Source organism: Aedes albopictus, chromosome 1, assembly GCF_035046485.1.
Source record: "Aedes albopictus strain Foshan chromosome 1, AalbF5, whole genome shotgun sequence".
Lineage (NCBI taxonomy): Eukaryota > Metazoa > Arthropoda > Insecta > Diptera > Culicidae > Aedes > Aedes albopictus.
In genome coordinates, this window is record NC_085136.1 from 306,514,447 (window position 1) to 306,531,740 (window position 17,294).

The 17,294-nt window shown below is 43.2% G+C and overlaps 1 protein-coding gene across 4 annotated transcripts in view; it reads right to left on the bottom strand.

Moving 5' to 3' along the window:
• The window catches only part of LOC109415284 (sodium/calcium exchanger 3), a 504,848-nt gene extending 489,516 nt beyond the window's left edge, over positions 1–15,332 (bottom strand). For all 4 annotated transcript variants that reach the window (XM_029877911.2, XM_062847089.1, XM_062847091.1 and 1 more), the window contains exon 1: positions 15,134–15,332. The gene's annotated coding sequence lies outside the window, so the exon portion shown is untranslated. The remainder of the gene's footprint in view (positions 1–15,133) is intronic.
• Positions 15,333–17,294: the final 1,962 nt, after the last annotated feature.

Below are 17,294 nucleotides of genomic sequence, written 5' to 3' on the forward strand. Positions count from 1 at the left end.
TCTAGCAACAGTGTTTTTTTTCAAAATATTGTTTTAGACGGATTATGCTTTCACAAAGCTTTTCAGAACGTAAGCAAATAACACTTCTAATTCCCTGAAGAATATGTAATAAACATCGAAACGTCGGATGAAGGAGAATATTTGATCGTTTGATTGCAATTGCGACTGCCAAGCCGAAAATCGTCTCAGGTTTCCAGATTCCTCAGTCGATAGCTACCTCCATATATTCATATGTTCATTGCCATCGCTAGAACCAGGCCCATACATCCGATGCAGTAAGCGTTCGGGTATTCAGCAAGACCATGCTGAGGGTGACGGATTTGATTCTCGGTTCGTCCAGGAACTTTTCGCAAATGCAATTTCCTTGTCTCCCTAGAGTGTCTTTGTGCCTGCCACATGACATACACATGTAAAATGGTCATTGGCAGGGGAAGCTCTCAGTTACTCCCCATGGAATACTAAGCTTAGAAACAGGCTTTGTCCCAGTTGGGACGCTAAGCAAAGAAGAAGAAAATGGGGTAAAAAACCATTTCCCTTCCTAGCAACAACAAATCTGCTATCTATAACATACTGGGGTGTGAATATAGTTTAGTGTTATTCCCCTTGCGTGTCCTTCCCCTAGCAAGCATCAGTGACAGACAGCCAGCACCATGACGAGGTCGACAGTGTGAAGCTGCCACATTGAGGAGAGAAGCTTTGGCGGAGCAAGTCGCCTTCATCGTGTGGTTCCGTATAATGCCAAGTGATTCTATTGTAGTTTGGTGAGATGGCGGGGAACGGATTGATCCAGTGAGCTACGCAATATTCACAGACATCACGCCTACAAGCTAAGCAATCGTCGAACTATGTCACATCATCTTCAGAATAATCAACATTCAATCTATAACTTTTTTACGCTTGGCTTCCTCACACCAAACAGAACCCGCTGCCACACAGATATTTTCCAAAAACATTCCGAAACTCCAACATGAACTTGTGTGGACGTAGTGGTATATACGGTTTGCCGTGGGCCAGCGATTGCAACCATCACTTTTTACCCTTTCCCCACACTCGCCTGCAACTTGACATAGCAGGCGTCATTCTTGCCTAAACATAAAAGATCACAAATATTTACACACTAAACAAGCCGAGCGGTCCATCAAGCTCAATATATAATGTGCCATTTCCGCGCCACTTATTCGAACTAACCCTGTACCATGGGTGCCTGCCGATGTGCTTCATTCAAGTGCGAAGCAATACCGGAGCGTTCCCTGTCTTACCATGGCCGCTCTGTCGTCGTGCACACTTTAGCTACCTACGTTACACTTTATAGATGCACTATTTTAGTGCGCGCGCTATTCATTCGAAATGATCACGGCTAGAGAGCGTTTACTCGTCCTGTCACTTGTGCTGCTACCCTTACCGGTATGAAACGGAACGCATGCAACGTGGAAGGGCTGGGCGAAGCTTTCCTTTCAAACCACGCGCCGGGAAGAATACCTTTCACCTGGTAGGTAAAGCTTTATGCATCGAGAGCGGTTTCTTTTTGGGGTGGTTAATGGCACTCGTTTTGGTTAAGGGTTACACACTTGTGCACTACTATAGATAGAGAAGACGACGACGACGACGACGACGACGACGAGTCGGTTGAGTTGGCTCATTGTGGCTTCGGGAGGGTGATTCTTGGTGGAAACCCGACTAGAAAAATATATCAAGTTTATAACGCATTGTGTTATGATGATATGACATTTTTCTATAACTTATTTTGTTATAAACTAGATGCAGGATGATGTTAAAATAACTAAAACTGTAACAAAAAGTACACCAATCTAATCAAAATAATAACCTATTTTGTTATAATCAAAACAAAATTATAACACAATATGATATAAATTTTAGCTTCAAGTAAACTAGTTTTTATCATATTTTGATACAATTGTGTAAAATGATGTTCTGAATGTCAAAGAGTCAGAACTAAATTACTTCACAATAAGTTACTGAACAAGATTTATAACATAATATGATACAATTGAGTTATAATATTTTTAAACACCAATGATGTTAAACATGATTATATCACAATGAGTTATACATATCATGGTTTGTTAAAATTATGTTATATTTTTGTTAGAATCTTCTAGTCGGGAAGCTCAAGCTCGGAGCAGAGCCGGAAGAACCGATGTAAAACTTATGGGTGCTCGTAAAATTAAATTCGTTTTGCATATGGAAAGAGTGGATTATTGTGCAAAAAAGTAAGCGAGCAAACTACTTTGTCCCCTTTTACATGGTTTGTAAAAGAAAATTTTACATGTTTAATAAATTAGATTTACTACATCAAATAAAGCATAGTTGTTCGATAAATGTTGCAAACCCTTAGTTATGATCTCCTCTAAACGTGATCCACAGGCATTGATTACTCAAAAACCGCAAACACCTTACGCGATGAAAGCTCAATCGAGGAGAGTGCATAATTTTGATCCGGCTCCCTCACAGAAGCAATACCGTATGGTGGCTCCGGGAGGATTAGTGCCTATACCTAAAGAGTAGGTTAAGTGGGTTTGCAGACGCATGCCAACCTCACACTACCAACTGTACGTGTGAACTGTGTCATGAACGAATACTCTCTATTGGTAAGCGTTCCACGTTGTCGCATTCGATGGCGGCCCAGCTGACGCTGCTGAACGCATTCTTAACGTCCAGCGTGACGACCGCACAATAGCGGATTCCTGTTCGCTTCTTTTGGAGCGCTATCTCGGCCGTTTCAGTAACATCCCTTATAGCGTCCACCGTCGATCGACCCTTCCGGAAGCCTAACTGGTTATCCGAGAGGCAAGAGTCATCGGGTTTCTCGGTATCGACCATCAGCCTCAAAAGTTTTATCCTTTCCAACAGTTTTCCGGCGGTATCCAGAAAGCTGATAGGTCTGTTTGCCAACGGATCGCCAGGTGGCTTCCCGTGTTTGGGCAGCAGAACCAATATTTGGCATTTCCACTTCTCCGCAAATTCGCCTCTGTCTGGGCACCTCTGCATTGACATTCTGAACATGTCAGGGCTAGCCTCGATGGCCGTTTAGTTTAACTTAAGTGACTTTGTTATTGCAATTCATTCGTCGTTCGTCACCGGGGCGACCTCGCTATGGCCCGTTTGGCCGTAGGAGACTGGGGCCCATGGTCTTGTATCGTGGCGCGGGAACAACGTTTCCACAATCTTCTGCAGCATCTCGGTGGATCGTTCTGGAGGTGATGACGCGCCCTTCGTTTTTGTTTTATTCTTCAATCGCTTAACCTAATTTACAGCTCTTTTTGTCCACTAGGGCACTGCGTGAGCGATTCCAATTGCAAGCTATACTTACACTTCGTACAGCGCCTACATGTATTCTATTCTAATTCTACTATATCGAAATGGTTGCCGTTGCGCTGCATTCATTATCTACCCTATCATGGTAGAATGGCGAGTACGAGGATGTTGATATGTGGCTGTTGGTTGTTCCAGTTTCCAGTCCGATTGGGGGTCCATTATGAGGTGCCGGTCGCCGATGTTCAAGTATCCGGGTACTTTTGAGCCATGGGCTCAGAAGAGGGTCAGTGTCAGCTTCTCTCAAGGGGAAAAGCAACTGACGAAAGTTCCGGGGCTGAGATCGAACCCATGAGCATTTGCTTATGAAGCAAACGTGTGATCAATTGTGCCACGGCCCCGGTTCCCTTCGCTTTGGCCATAACTACTCTGTAGTCATCACCCCAGGGGGTCGTGTTGGCTGCCTGCAGGTCCGGATTAAGGATTGTGAGGGTCCGGGGCCCGAGCGGTTGTGAAGGCCCCTCGGAGGTACAAATGCGATGAGCAATACAGTTTTTCTTTGTTTTTGAGCAGTATTGGTTTTTGTGGGGGGCCCTAAAATATGGGAGCCCGGGGCCCTGGCTGCCTGGCAGAGATTTTCGAAGCACGCCCGTTTAAGCGCCGTAATCTCTTTGCTCAGTCCCAGTTTAGCCACCCTGTAGGCCGCACTTCGGCGTCGCATGCACGACTTAGGGTTCCGACTAGATCATCGTCCATAAGCAATCGCTTTACGAATGTCGTATTATTTGCAACAAGTCGGTAACACTGGGAAAGTTCCCTGAGAGTTGGAAACTTTCAGTTATGTTTCCTGCTTCAAGAAGGGAGATAAACGAAACGTACAGAATTACAGAGGAGTTACATCATTGTGCGCTGGGTCCAAGTTATTGGAGACTCTTGTGAGACGTGTGCTGTTATCTGGAGTGAAGAACTATATCTTGATGGATCAACACGGATTCTTTCCTGGAAGGTCGATCAACACCAATCTCGTTGAATTTACATCACACGCTATAAAATTAATGGAGGCAGGCGGTCAAGTGGATGCCATCTATACCGACCTGAAATCTGCTTTCGATCGGGTGAACCATAGTATTCTGCTATCAAAAATGGAGTGTCTGGGTGCTACTGCTAGATTTACCTCATGGCTGCAATCATATTTGGACCATCGTGTTCTCTATGTCAAGATTGGAAGTGCAATCTCTGATTACTTTCATGCCTGTTCTGGAGTTTCTCAAGGAAGTAACCTGGGTCCGTTGCTTTTCACGATATTTTTCAACGATATCTGTCTAGTACTCCCTGATGGATGCAGACTACTCTACGCGGACGATCTTAAAATATATCTGCTGATTAAATCTAAGGAAGATTGCGAGGAGCGACAGCAACTAGCAGATCTTTTCGAAGACTGGTGCTTAAGAAACATGCTAGCTATAAGCATCTCAAAATGTTCCATAATTTCATTTACGCGAAGGAAAACTCCCATTATTTGGAATTACAAGATGTCCGGGATCCAACTGCAACGAGTCTCTGTAGTGAAAGACCTTGGAGTGCTACATGACACTAAGCTATCGTTTGTGGAGCATTACTCTTCTATCATCGCTAAAGCTAACAGGAACCTCGGATTTATATTCAGGATAACAAACGAGTTTTGTGATCCGTACTGCTTGCGCGCTTTGTACATGTCATTGGTACGCTCTGTACTAGAATCGGCGTCTATTGTGTGGTGTCCTTACACTGACATCTGGGGTAGATGGATTGAAGCTGTCCAGAAGCGTTTTATTAGATACTAGCTGCCCCGGCAAACTTTGTCTTTCCAAGAGGTTGTGGTTTGACAACTGATAAGTTCATTTTTCCAGCGCACTCTAGATTGGTTTCATTTCGATCGTGATGATTTTCTTCCCAACTCATAAAAAACAGTAATTTCCCAATTTTCCTACTCTTTTAGTTGATTTTCGTAACTTTTTGTGCATATAAACACAGCCACCACGAATACAAACCGAACCGTGCAAGAGTCGTCCTGATCGGTTCAGCCGTTCTAGAGTTTTGTTGCCTCAAAGGTACTTCAAACTCATTTTTATATATATTGACTAGCTGTCCCGGCAAACTTTGTCTTGCCCACTTGTGATGGTTTGACAACCGTTAAGGTCATTGCAGCATCGCCCTCTAGATTGGTTTTATTCCGATCATGTTGAGTTCCTTCCCAGCTCATAAAAAATCAGTAACATGACTATTTTCTTACTTTTCTAGATAATTATGGTAACTTTTTGTACATATAAACACAGCCACCACGAATACGAATCGAACTGTGCCAGAGTCATGCTGATCGGTCCACCCGTTCTTGAGTTTTGTTGCCTCAAAGGGACTTCAAACTCATTTTTATATATATAGATAGATGCCCTCAGATTTTTACCCTGGAACAATCCCGACAATTTGCCGCCCTACGAAGAACGCTGTCGCCTTTTGGACATGGAAACGCTTACAAACAGACGAATTATTGCTAAAGCTGTATTTGTTGGAAAGCTGCTATTGAACGTAATAGACTCTCCCACTCTTCTGCGACAAATAAACATCAATATTTCTCCTCGGGTATTAAGAAACAACGACTTCCTGCGGCTGGAGCTTCATCGGACAGATTATGGCCAGAATGAACCAATTAGGGCAATGTGCATCGTTTTCAACAGTGTCGTCAGTGTATTTGAATTTTGTGTATCTGTAGATTAGATAGTTTTATAAGAAGACTTAGACAAATGTTTATTAGAAATTAAGGTTTTCCAAATGTTCATGTAGGCCTTGAAGTCAGACGGACAAAAATAATAAATACTAAATACTAGATACTTATCGAAGCGCGATGTCAGCCATCTCCGATGACGGTCGATGACCTTCGGCTGTGACCGTCTTCCTCCATCCTGAGTTCAATATTAAGGAAAAAAGGGAATATTCGTATTTGAGGCTTTAGTGACAACCTAGAACATCCTGAACATCATGAAGTTTGAAGAAATGAAATAATTTGCATACCAGTTGTTCTAAAAGCTGAATTTGGATATTGGTTACGTTCAAATGTGTTCATTTTACGTTCGTCAAGAATAACAAAACGGTGTTTTATATTCTGGGATGTTCTAGGTATTCAAAACTGTCCTACAGTAAAGTCCTTCAAATATACAAGAATAATTGTATGTGCACTTGAAATCTACAATGTTTTTTGGAGACACTCATGGAGACACTATAGGAATATTCAAGAACAGCTTAAATATCTTGGGGTTCATATGTTGTTATATTGTTATGAACCTTTGAAACATTAAGGGTCGTGCAAACTGTCCTGCAGTTTAGCTCTTGACAGTAACAGTAGCTATTCTCACAATGAACTGTAACATTACACCCCCAACTGTAATCTGTAATCCCTCTGGCATTTGAAGAATTATTTTAAGATAGTTTTGAGATATTCCAGATCAACCAAACTACTCCGGAGACCATAGCTTAAGGTCTACACTTGTCATAATAGCTTTTGGTACTAAAGACCGCCTCAGAAAGTATGGACGCAGTTAGAAAACACTGGCATTTTAAAATTATTGGTTAGTAGTTTTTTTGTAGGCTACATTCTGTTGGTCAACCTATTCTCTCAGCATATGTATAACGGATAATGCGACTCCAACAGTTTGTTTCAAAATACATGAAGTTTTAGGGGACCATCATCCAAAAAATGTGCACAAATGATGTACAGTGCTTAAAAGGACACTTAGGAATTGATCAAAATGCGGAGGGAGTAAGTGAGACAACCGTGTGAGCAGCAAGCAGCAAACACGGTGGGGATAACACGTTTGAGCATGTACAAAGATTGGGTCGAAAATAAAGATCCTGCTTACCCTCGTTTGGACAAACGTGTAATGAAGTTATTTGAGCACCAGAAAAACCTTCTAACTTACACAGAGCGGCATATGACCAAACAAGTTACCATTTCGAATTCCAATGATCATCGCGGTAAAGAACGTTTAAATATTCAATCCTATAGTTAGCAGAAACAGCCAGAACACATCCCGAAACAAGAACCATCGATCAGCCCCAGACATCTGAAGTCTAGGTGCGTCCATACTTTCTGGGGCAGTCTTTACGTTAAGTAGAGTAACATCTTCTTCTTTTTCTTCTTCTTTATGGCTCTACGTCCCCACTGGGACTTGGTCTGCCTCGATTCAACTTAGTGTTCTTTGAGATTTTACACAGATAATTATTGAAGGGCTTTCTTTGCCTGCCATTGCTTGAATTTGTAGATTGTGTGGCAAGTACAGCTATGCCCAAGGAATCGCGAAAATTTTCCCGACTGGAACGGGAACCGAACCCGCCGTCTCCGGATTGGCGATTTATAGCCTTAACCACTAGGCTAACTGGAGACCCTAGTTAGACTGGCTTTCAGTATGTAAGCGATTAAAACTAGAATATGTATCTTTCATAAGCCCGACGTTTCAATGGACTATGCCAACTTTTTCAAGGGTTCTTCAAAGGTAGATGTTCGATCATAATCTGCCATAACTCGTTTCTCTTCACTGAATCGTACACCGCCTTGAAATCAATGAACAGATGATGAGTCTATCGAGAATCCGCAGGGTGAACATCTGATCCGTCCTTGATCGACCCTTGCGAAAACTCGCCTAATATTCGCCGACAAAGAACTCCTCAAACGGCCTCAGCCTGTGAAACAGGATTTCGGACAAAATCTTTTATGCTGAATTAAAAAGTGTTATTCCCGTGTTATTCGCTCACTTCGGACGATGCCCTGACATGTATAGAGGGCCAATGAGACTATCCAACCAACTAGCTCGTAGTTCTTCCTTTTCTCATGTCTTCGATATAATACGATTTGAAAGTTGATACAGCTGCTCACCACCGTTCTTTAGAAGCTCGGCCGGGAGTTCGTTCTTCCCAGCAGCCTTGTTGTTCTTAAGCTCTATCTTGGCCTTGTCTAGCGTTGGGGGTTCCACAGCCTGTCCGTTGTCGTCCATTTGAATTCTGTCTGTCGCGCCTCCATCTCCACCAGTAGAATAACTAGCCACAGAAGTCTAATGTCGCGACTGTTCATGTGACTAACATCTAGTTTGCCACGCCCTTACAGCATCAGCAGCGGTACTAGAAGTGTCAAGTTGAATTTGTTTACCAAAACAAAAGGTCCTCTACAAGATGGCCACTTAAAAATAGTAAGTTATTGCAATTCAAGTTATTAAAATAATTAAATGAGAAAAGTGACTACAGCGCCATTGGAGTTCTAGTGTATTTCTATTATCTCCACCGTTCAACAATTCCTCCAAGTTGACGTTGAACATGACCTGAGAAACATGACCATAGAAGGCGTTGTTTTTCTCCGCACGCCATTGACAGTTTCCTAAATCAGTCTTGTTAGCAATCACAGTCTTTGACCCCTTTTCGTCGATATTCGGCTGCCTTTGTCTCCAACATTCGCAACACAAGCGATCAAAATACTGTACGAAACAAAAATGTCAAACGAATGCGCTTGACCACGATAGCGTCTCCGGGAGACGGTTCGGTTTTTGTTATTCCTGTCTTTCCCATAAAGAGAGCTGTTTTGGCTCTATGTATGTGTCGTAATCGATTAATCACGCACGGATAAACTCATATTATACCTATCATAACCAAAATTGACTGAAATCATGCGAAAAGCTGGAATTGGGTTCTTTAGGGGTATTCAGATTATTTCATAATCAGATTCTCCGCCCAAATATTAGTCGAAATCCAAAAATTCATAATTTTTGGAGCCCGGGAACTATTTTTAAGGTGCATTTAAAGTTTGTATGGGGAAAATTTTTTGTTCGGGTCGAACTGTCATTTTATCGATTGAACTGTCATTCTTCCACGAAAATTAAAACTGTTTTGTTAATTTAACCATCAAAACAAAGATATTGGAATCCGATAAAATCACGAAATACTCAGAAAAATGAAATCTTTCGATTAAACTATAGAAAATAGCAATATTTTATTCACTTAACAACCCAATTAGACAAGTCATCGTGTCAGACGACGTTGATTTGATCCACTATGTTTATTGATCTTCGTTCTACCGCTCGTGTTGTGTGTAAGAGGTAGCGGTAGCGCACGAATGTAACAAAGCAAGCTGACACCCGTCCGCGGCATCGAAACGAAGGTAGTGAAAAATGTCGAATATTTACATGCCTGTCCTAAATCCTCCGCATATTATTCTGTTCCGTACTCTCTTGTGCCTGAGCAGTCACATTTTTCTCGTGTTTTTGTTTTATTTTTGCGGTGAATTTGTCTTTAGGCTACTTTTGCTTTCCTATACCGTCAAGGCGCTATTCACCGTGGGGCTCCATTCACCGTGTGCCTTTGAATATTTTTTCATTATTTCCATATTATGATTGAATGATATGACAATTTCCCTTCAATTTCACCAATACAATCATAATATGGAAATAATGAAAAAATATTCAAAGGCACACGGTGAATGGCGCCTTGACGGTACCACTCTTTGCTCTGTGGGGGCCCCTACACCAGCATCCAGTTTCTGGTAACATTCTTCTCGTTCGTTACCCTCTGGCACTCCTCGTGGGGGGTGTCTGAGATAGTCAAAATTTGGTCTACGTGGTTTATGAACAGCCCCTTATCCGCTCGTCTAGCCTCGGCTACCGTACCGTCTGTTAAATACCACTATATGATGAAACGCATCGATCGTCGGCTCATAGAGTCCAACACGACTGATAACCGAATTCGAATCTTCTTAACTACGATATAGGGTACCCCAAAAAGTTCCAACATCAATTACGTCCGAGAAATGTCGGCCATCTACCTCCCAGCACATGCTCGACTTCGCCGTTTGGGTGTCTCCTGGTGTACTTGTAGATATTCAGGAATTGTTTCAGGATTTTCTGCAAAAATTCCTTCAGAAATGGAAAGTTATTGGAAATTTATAGTTTCATTACCGGGTGATTAAGCCAAGGCTAATTCTTAAATCATCGGAAGGCTTCCTTCAAGACTACCTCCGAAAATCTATACAGTAGTTTCAGCAGGTTCACCAAGTTTCAACGGGGACTCCACCAAAAGGAACTCGAGCATACCTTCAGAAATTCCTTCAGGATTTTTTTCATCAGCATCTCCAAAAACTCCCTGTTGGCGCAGCACATGAACGGCGTTATCTAGGCGCCCTCAGTAGCAGCAGCAGCGCAGCAGTACATTCAATTGAGATAGTTTTGTATCTGCTTTATTCTGTTGCTAGCAGCAAGCAGCCTAACGGTTATTGTTACCATTGAATTGGGCTGCGTGGTGCTAGCTTGCATGCGTATCGCACAAGCGATGCGCCTTTACATGTTTGTATTGTCCGTACTATCGCTGCCGCCTATAAAAGCGGCAGCTATCCCTATGTGTAATTAGTTGTAAGTCAATCGTACCACCACAGAGCAGGAGCACTGCCTCTCTGTGGTGCGCCAAATAAACTGTAGTAAAAAGTAGTTCGTCTCGCCTTATCCTCCGGGAGAATAAACACAACGTGGGGCCTAGTCAACCACTGGACGAAACACTCCCTTAACGGTGCCTTAAGGAATCTTTCCAAGAACTATTTCTAGATTTTCTCCGGGAGTTTCATCAGGAATTCCTTCAGAAGACCTACACGAAATTCATTAAATGGATGCACCGGACGTTCTTCCCGTAGTTTCTCAAGGAAAGTATGTGATAAATACACCGGGAATAAAAGAAATGAGCATACATTCAGAAGTTCTTCCAAGGTTGTTTTCAAGAGATTCTCCGCAAATTGCTACGGGAGTTCCACTGGGAATTCTTTTAGGAGATGTACCGGAAATTCTCCCAAGAATTCCACCGAGAGCTCCACTGAAAGGCATTCGAGGGAATGTTCAGAAGTTCCTCCAGGAATGCTTAAGGAGTCTCGGAAAATTGTTTCAGGTTTTCCTCCTAGCATGACTTCAGAAGTTTTTTCGTGATTTCTTCTGGATTCCCCTACGGAAACCAAGAATTTCATCAGGAATTCTTTTATGAGATCCGCGGAAATTCCAGGAATTCCACCAGGGTATTCTTCAGAAGATCCACCGGGTATTTTCATAGGATATTAACCGGAAATTCCTTTTAAAAACACGAACACGTTCATTACTTCCAGTGAGCTATTCGCTCTTTGAAGGAAACACGACACTAGACAACGAACTAACATGCAACGCCCAGTGGCACAGCCGAAAACTTTTCCTGACAGCTGCGGCGGGAATCGAGCCCACGCTCCACAGCATGATGCGAATAAATGCTTCGTGACACTAGCCGTACGACCACCAAGTCATACAAGAAGTGTCCCTGGAATTCCTATAGAGAAACGACCTTGAATTTTGTTACACTTTGAGGGAGGAGAAGCGGTTTACCAATGTGTGACGACTCATACTAAATATTCAAAGGTCTCGTACAAAAATGTGTCATTGAAGGGAGGGGAGAGGGTTAAAATTTCTATTTTTGCGTGATTTGCATTCCATCGAGGATAAAGAGTATAAACGAGAAATTTTCTAAGCATTCCAACGACGATTATTGTACTTTAGTTTCACCGGGAACTTGTATGGGGGTTCCTCTGGAAATTGATTTAGGACAGGCTGGCGTTGATCACCGTCAACGATTATTATGGTTGGTCTTTTGGTATTTATCAGGGAAAAATAAAGGAAACAGCTTTTTTTCACGTAGCACTTTTTGGCCTTCTACTCTTTGGTAACCATCAGATGCTCAAACAACAATATACATTTATTTGTTTCAGTTACTTAAATACAATACAACACTATATATAAATCACGAAACACTTACTTTCAGCTGGATTCACCCTTTTAACCATACTAAACTGACCCGCAACACCAAACTCATACCTACTTTCACCCATTATGCGTTTTCACTCATTCTCAGTTACTTCTCGCGATTTTCTTCTCAACTGAACCAGAAGTTCGTTGTAAGTTGATTTGAATCACCGGGAACACACGTCTATCTTTGCTTTCTGCCTTGTAGAATTCTTCAGAAGTTCCTCCAAGAGTTCTTCCAGGAGTTTCGTAGGGGGTTCGTTCAGAAGTTTTGCTGAGAATTTCTTCACAAGTTTCTCAGAAATTTCGCCCGAAATTCCTCTGTAATTGTTTTTGTAAATGTAGTTATTGCTTTGTGAAGTTCCTCCACGAATTTTGAGTAGACCCCCCGTAATTTGCACAGGAGTTTCGTTGGGAACTTCTTCAGTGGTTCTTGCAATTTATCAATATGAATCGGCATTTGATCCATAACACATATCTCCTGGAATTTTGGATTCTTCATAAAATTCTGTTCAGGGGTTCCAACAATCATTTTTCCAGAATAAACTTCAGGTGAGACACTTGGTGGAACCGCCGGTGAAACTTTGAAAGATATTAGATATCCCAGGTAAATTTAATTTAATAGAAAAAAACAGGTTTAAATTCCACATGGAACTTCTAGAAGAGTTCCTCCTGATAAGAGAACCTTTTGGGTGGACTCCTGCTCGAGGTTGTGAAGAAGTTTCCGGAAAACTATTAGAGACTGTCTTGGATGAGTTCTCGGAGAAACTCTTGGAAGAATTTCTGGAGGAACTCCTGGGCTAATCCCAGGAAATTTTCTGAGATTACTAGTGTAACTCGTTGAGGAATTGTTTGTGGAACTCTAATAGAGATTTCTTGTGAAACTTGCATAGAGGTTGCCGACGTATGTCCTTGAAACTCCTGAACTTTTAAAGAATTTCTAGTGAAACTCGTTTTGAGATTCTTACCCCTCGAGGAATTCGTTGTGGAAATTGGACCAACAAAATGAAGCACCGCCATAAACGACCTCAACCCTAGTAGAATGTTACGGTCAATATAACCCAGGCAGTCATGCTGAACGCCAACTACGTCACCGTGATGCACTAAGCCTAACATCTTAGGAAGGTTAGGGCTTTCATCAGAATCGGTATTGTTTCATCTTTGATGAACTTTTTTAAATTGTGTTAATCAGGCCATTCATCTTTTTAACTGAGTCTTTTAAGACAAAAGCGAACAATTCTTTATTCCTGGAGAAGGTCCCAATCCTGAACCGAAACATCGGAACGAGAACGCTTAATTCTTCAATAAGACTGCTGAGCCACTACCATTATGCCTGGTTTAGACTGTTCAATTCAAACGAGCATTTGACTTGCAAACTACTCAAACATGTTCAATCCAATGGAATGATGTGTTTAGACTAAGCAAACGACTTGAGTGTCCACTTGCATGCTCTTCAATGCATCTCAGTTGAAGAAAGTGTTTAAATTGTTCAACTCGTGCGGTGTGTAAGCAAATTGAATTGCATTCATTTCGTTTGACAGATGACTTGAATTCAACTCAAATGAATCGCGTGTTTAGACGGGGCAAGTGAGATGATTTCGTTGACTTGAATGAAATAGTTCAGTCAAGTGAGCTGAATGGTGGTGTTTACACGTTCAATTCGCATTCATTTGGGCACTTTCCTTTGACTTGAATCAAGTCATTTGCACCATGTAAACCAGGCATTAGAGATCCAAGATACAAACAACCAATACCTCACATATCTTTCCATAACACTAAGATAATACTTTCGACAAGTGCTCAGTGTCGGTCCTTTCATGCCTGACCGACATTCATTGAGAAGCGTTTTCACAGACTTTATGAATCAAACAAACAATTCACACCATAATCATAGCAGTTCCACTTCAAATTGACTTATCACTCCGCCCAAAGGCAGCCGCTTGCCATTTTATCGCCAGATGATTCAGCAATCTCCCCTCTACTTACTCACTCGATATGGACCTTATTCAAATTGATAGCGACGTCGTCGTCGTCATAGCGTCACCAGATGCGCGCGATTCTCTCTGTTGTTGAATCCTAGGCTATCGACGGAACTGTCGGGAAGTAATTGACCTTCTTCCCTCCGATGCGTTCATCAAACACAGCTATCCACCACCGTCGCGTCCATAACTGATGGGTATGGATAATTGTGCTGATAACAAATCTTCCCGATCGTTGTTGATGAGACAATAAACCGATTATGATGAGCGAGTGCAATACTTTGTCGGTAGAATGCACTCGATAGGGTTGCCAGTTACGATTTTTTTTAGTTGAATCGCAGGTGAAATCGCATTTCATAGGGTAGTTGTACAGCTTTGGACATGTTGGATCACTTTTTTGGACATACATAAAATAATTAGGTATGTGAAAAAACCTTTGCGGACAATGGATGTGGGTATTGTATATCCAAATAGTGACCAACTCTCTTCATCCTAAACTGGAGCTTCCACCCTATAATTCAAAAACTTAGTAACACCTACCAATCATCACAATCACTGCAGCCCAATTACAGCATCGAAAAATCTTTTCGCAGATTTGCAGTAAATTAGAAACTTTGCTTCGCCCCTTGGTTCCACTTCCACACGCGAGAGCATTCACACTTCCTCTTCAGGGTATTATCCACGCGAGGCGCCTCGACGGTCCGCGAACGAAGATGACGTCGTCGCCCGCTTGCTAATGCACTACACGCATCGCATAAATTGCCCAAAACGATCCAATTCCATGGATCACAGCGCGACGCCTGGTCTGCCCGAAACTTGGGGTGAAAAATTCCCGCACACTACAACCACCGGAAAAAAAATCCTGCGTATCTCCACTGGAAGCTCCAAAACGGCAGCAGCAGCAACAACAATAACAATGTCAACCACGGCGACGTCTGCGACTTTCACGCAAGAGAAGACGGCGAAACGCACCACCAGCACGCACACACACACATACACACACTCTCGGCGGTCAGTGACGACGACGGCGACGGCGACAACGTCGTCCAGTCAGTAACCAACCTGCGAGGCTAACGACGACGACGACTTCGACAACGGCGACGACCAAACCAGACGGCTCAAACTCATCAACGAAACTGAAAACCGTGCGGAGTTTGAGTCGAAGAAAGCATCGTCGTCGGAACGTCGGCAAACCAGTCAGTCAGTCGGGCGACGACGACAATTTGGTTGGGCACTCAACCACTATGGCAAAAAATAACTAAAACAACGGCCGATCAGGCAAGATTCCAATGCATTTTCGCGTTCCGAGTTCGGCGGAGTAAACGCGCGCACATGGTTTCGCACACCCGGATCCGAGCGACGCGACGTCGGTCCTAGCAAGCCGAGGCTGGCTGGAGAGGACCGAGAGCCCGAGAGCCCTTCGCCGCATGCGAAGAACACATCACGACCGATGGTAGGTACTCACTCGCAACCAATACGCATGGAGAAGCGTCGCGTCGGCGTTGTCGGTGTCGCGTGGATGCTTTTTTTTTGTCCAGATGTGATGTGACGACGTCGCACAAAGGGTGAAGTGACCATTCGTGGGATGTCGAATGCCCATTCAAGCAGTTTCGCATGCCATCGCCGATTAGAGATCACCATCACCGGTAAATCACCGTTGAATAACTCGTTTTCGAGAATGTCCAAGAATGTGGGAGCGATCATCGTGTGGCGTCCATCGTCGACTTTGTATGATATCATTATCATTGATATGGATGAATGGAGAAGTGGGTGTTCCCCGCCCGCTTCAAATGCCGAATGGAAGCGATTGGATTGGATAAGTACAGTATTCTCCTCACTAGTGCTGCTCAATGAGAGTTCGAATATAATAAGGTTCTGCACTACCTTTTTTCTCAGCTCTATATTTTACATTTGGGCTAAAGAAACACCGAAGTTTAACGAGAAGCTGAACCGCTCGCACAGAGGCTTTGTGCCACAATCCGAAACAATCACGGGAATCTGCTCACGAGCGAGCGTGAGGTGGTCGAGAGGTTGCGGCAGCATTACGATGAGCACCTTAATGGCGACGTTGCAAAGACCGAAGGTGTCGTGGTAACATATCTAGGATCTCAACCTCCAAGTGATTGAGGAGGAGGTTGGCCGGTTGAAAAACAACAAAGCTGCTGGGGCAGATCAACTACCAAGCGAGCTTTTAAATTACGGCGGAGAAGCACTGATTAGAGCACTTCACTGGGTCATTACCATGGTTTGGGGGGAGGAAGTATTACCGGAGGAATGGATGGAAGGTATCGTGTGTCCCATCTACAAAAAGGGCAACAAGTTGGATTGCGGGAGCTATTGCGCGATCACACTACTGAGCGATGCCTACAAGGTACTCTCTTCAAAGTTTATGCCGCCGTCTATCACCGATTGCAAGTGAGTTCGTGGGGCAATATCAGGCTGGATTCATGTGTGAACGCGCTACAACGGACCAGATGTGCCAGTTGGTGCAGAAATGCCGCGAATACAACGTGCCCACGCATCACTTGTGCAATGATTTTAAATCGGCGTATGGTACAATCGATCCAGATAAGCTATTCCCGGATAAACTAATAAGTAATAAGAGTGATCAAGGCGACGATCGATCGAGTGATGTGCATAGTTCGAGTATCAGGGACACTCTCGAGTCCCTTCGAATCTCGCAGAGGGTTACGGAAAAGTTATGGTAGGTATTTCGTGCTTGCTGTTCAACATTGCTTTTGAGGGTGTAATTAGGAGAGCGGGGATAAACACGAGTGGGACAATTTTCACGAAGTCCGTTCAGCTGCTTGGTTTCGCTGATGATATCGATATTATAGCTCATAAATTTAAGACGATGGCGGAAACGTACATCCGACTGAAGTGTGAAAACAGGCGAATTGGATTAGTCATTAATGTGTCGAAGACAAAGTACATGATGGCAAAGGGCTCCAGGGAGGAATCACCGCGCCCGCCATCCCGAATTTATATCGACGGTGATGAAATCGAGGCGGTTGAAGAATTCGTGTACTTAGGCTCACTGGTGATAGCCAACAACGACGCCAGCAGAGATATTCAGAGGCGCATTGTGGCAGGAAATGGTGCTTACTTTAGATTCCGCAGAACTCTACGATCGAATAAAGTTCGCCGTAACACGAAGTTAACTATCTACAAAAAGCTGATTAGACCGGTACTCTTCTATGGGCACGAAACATGGACTCTACAT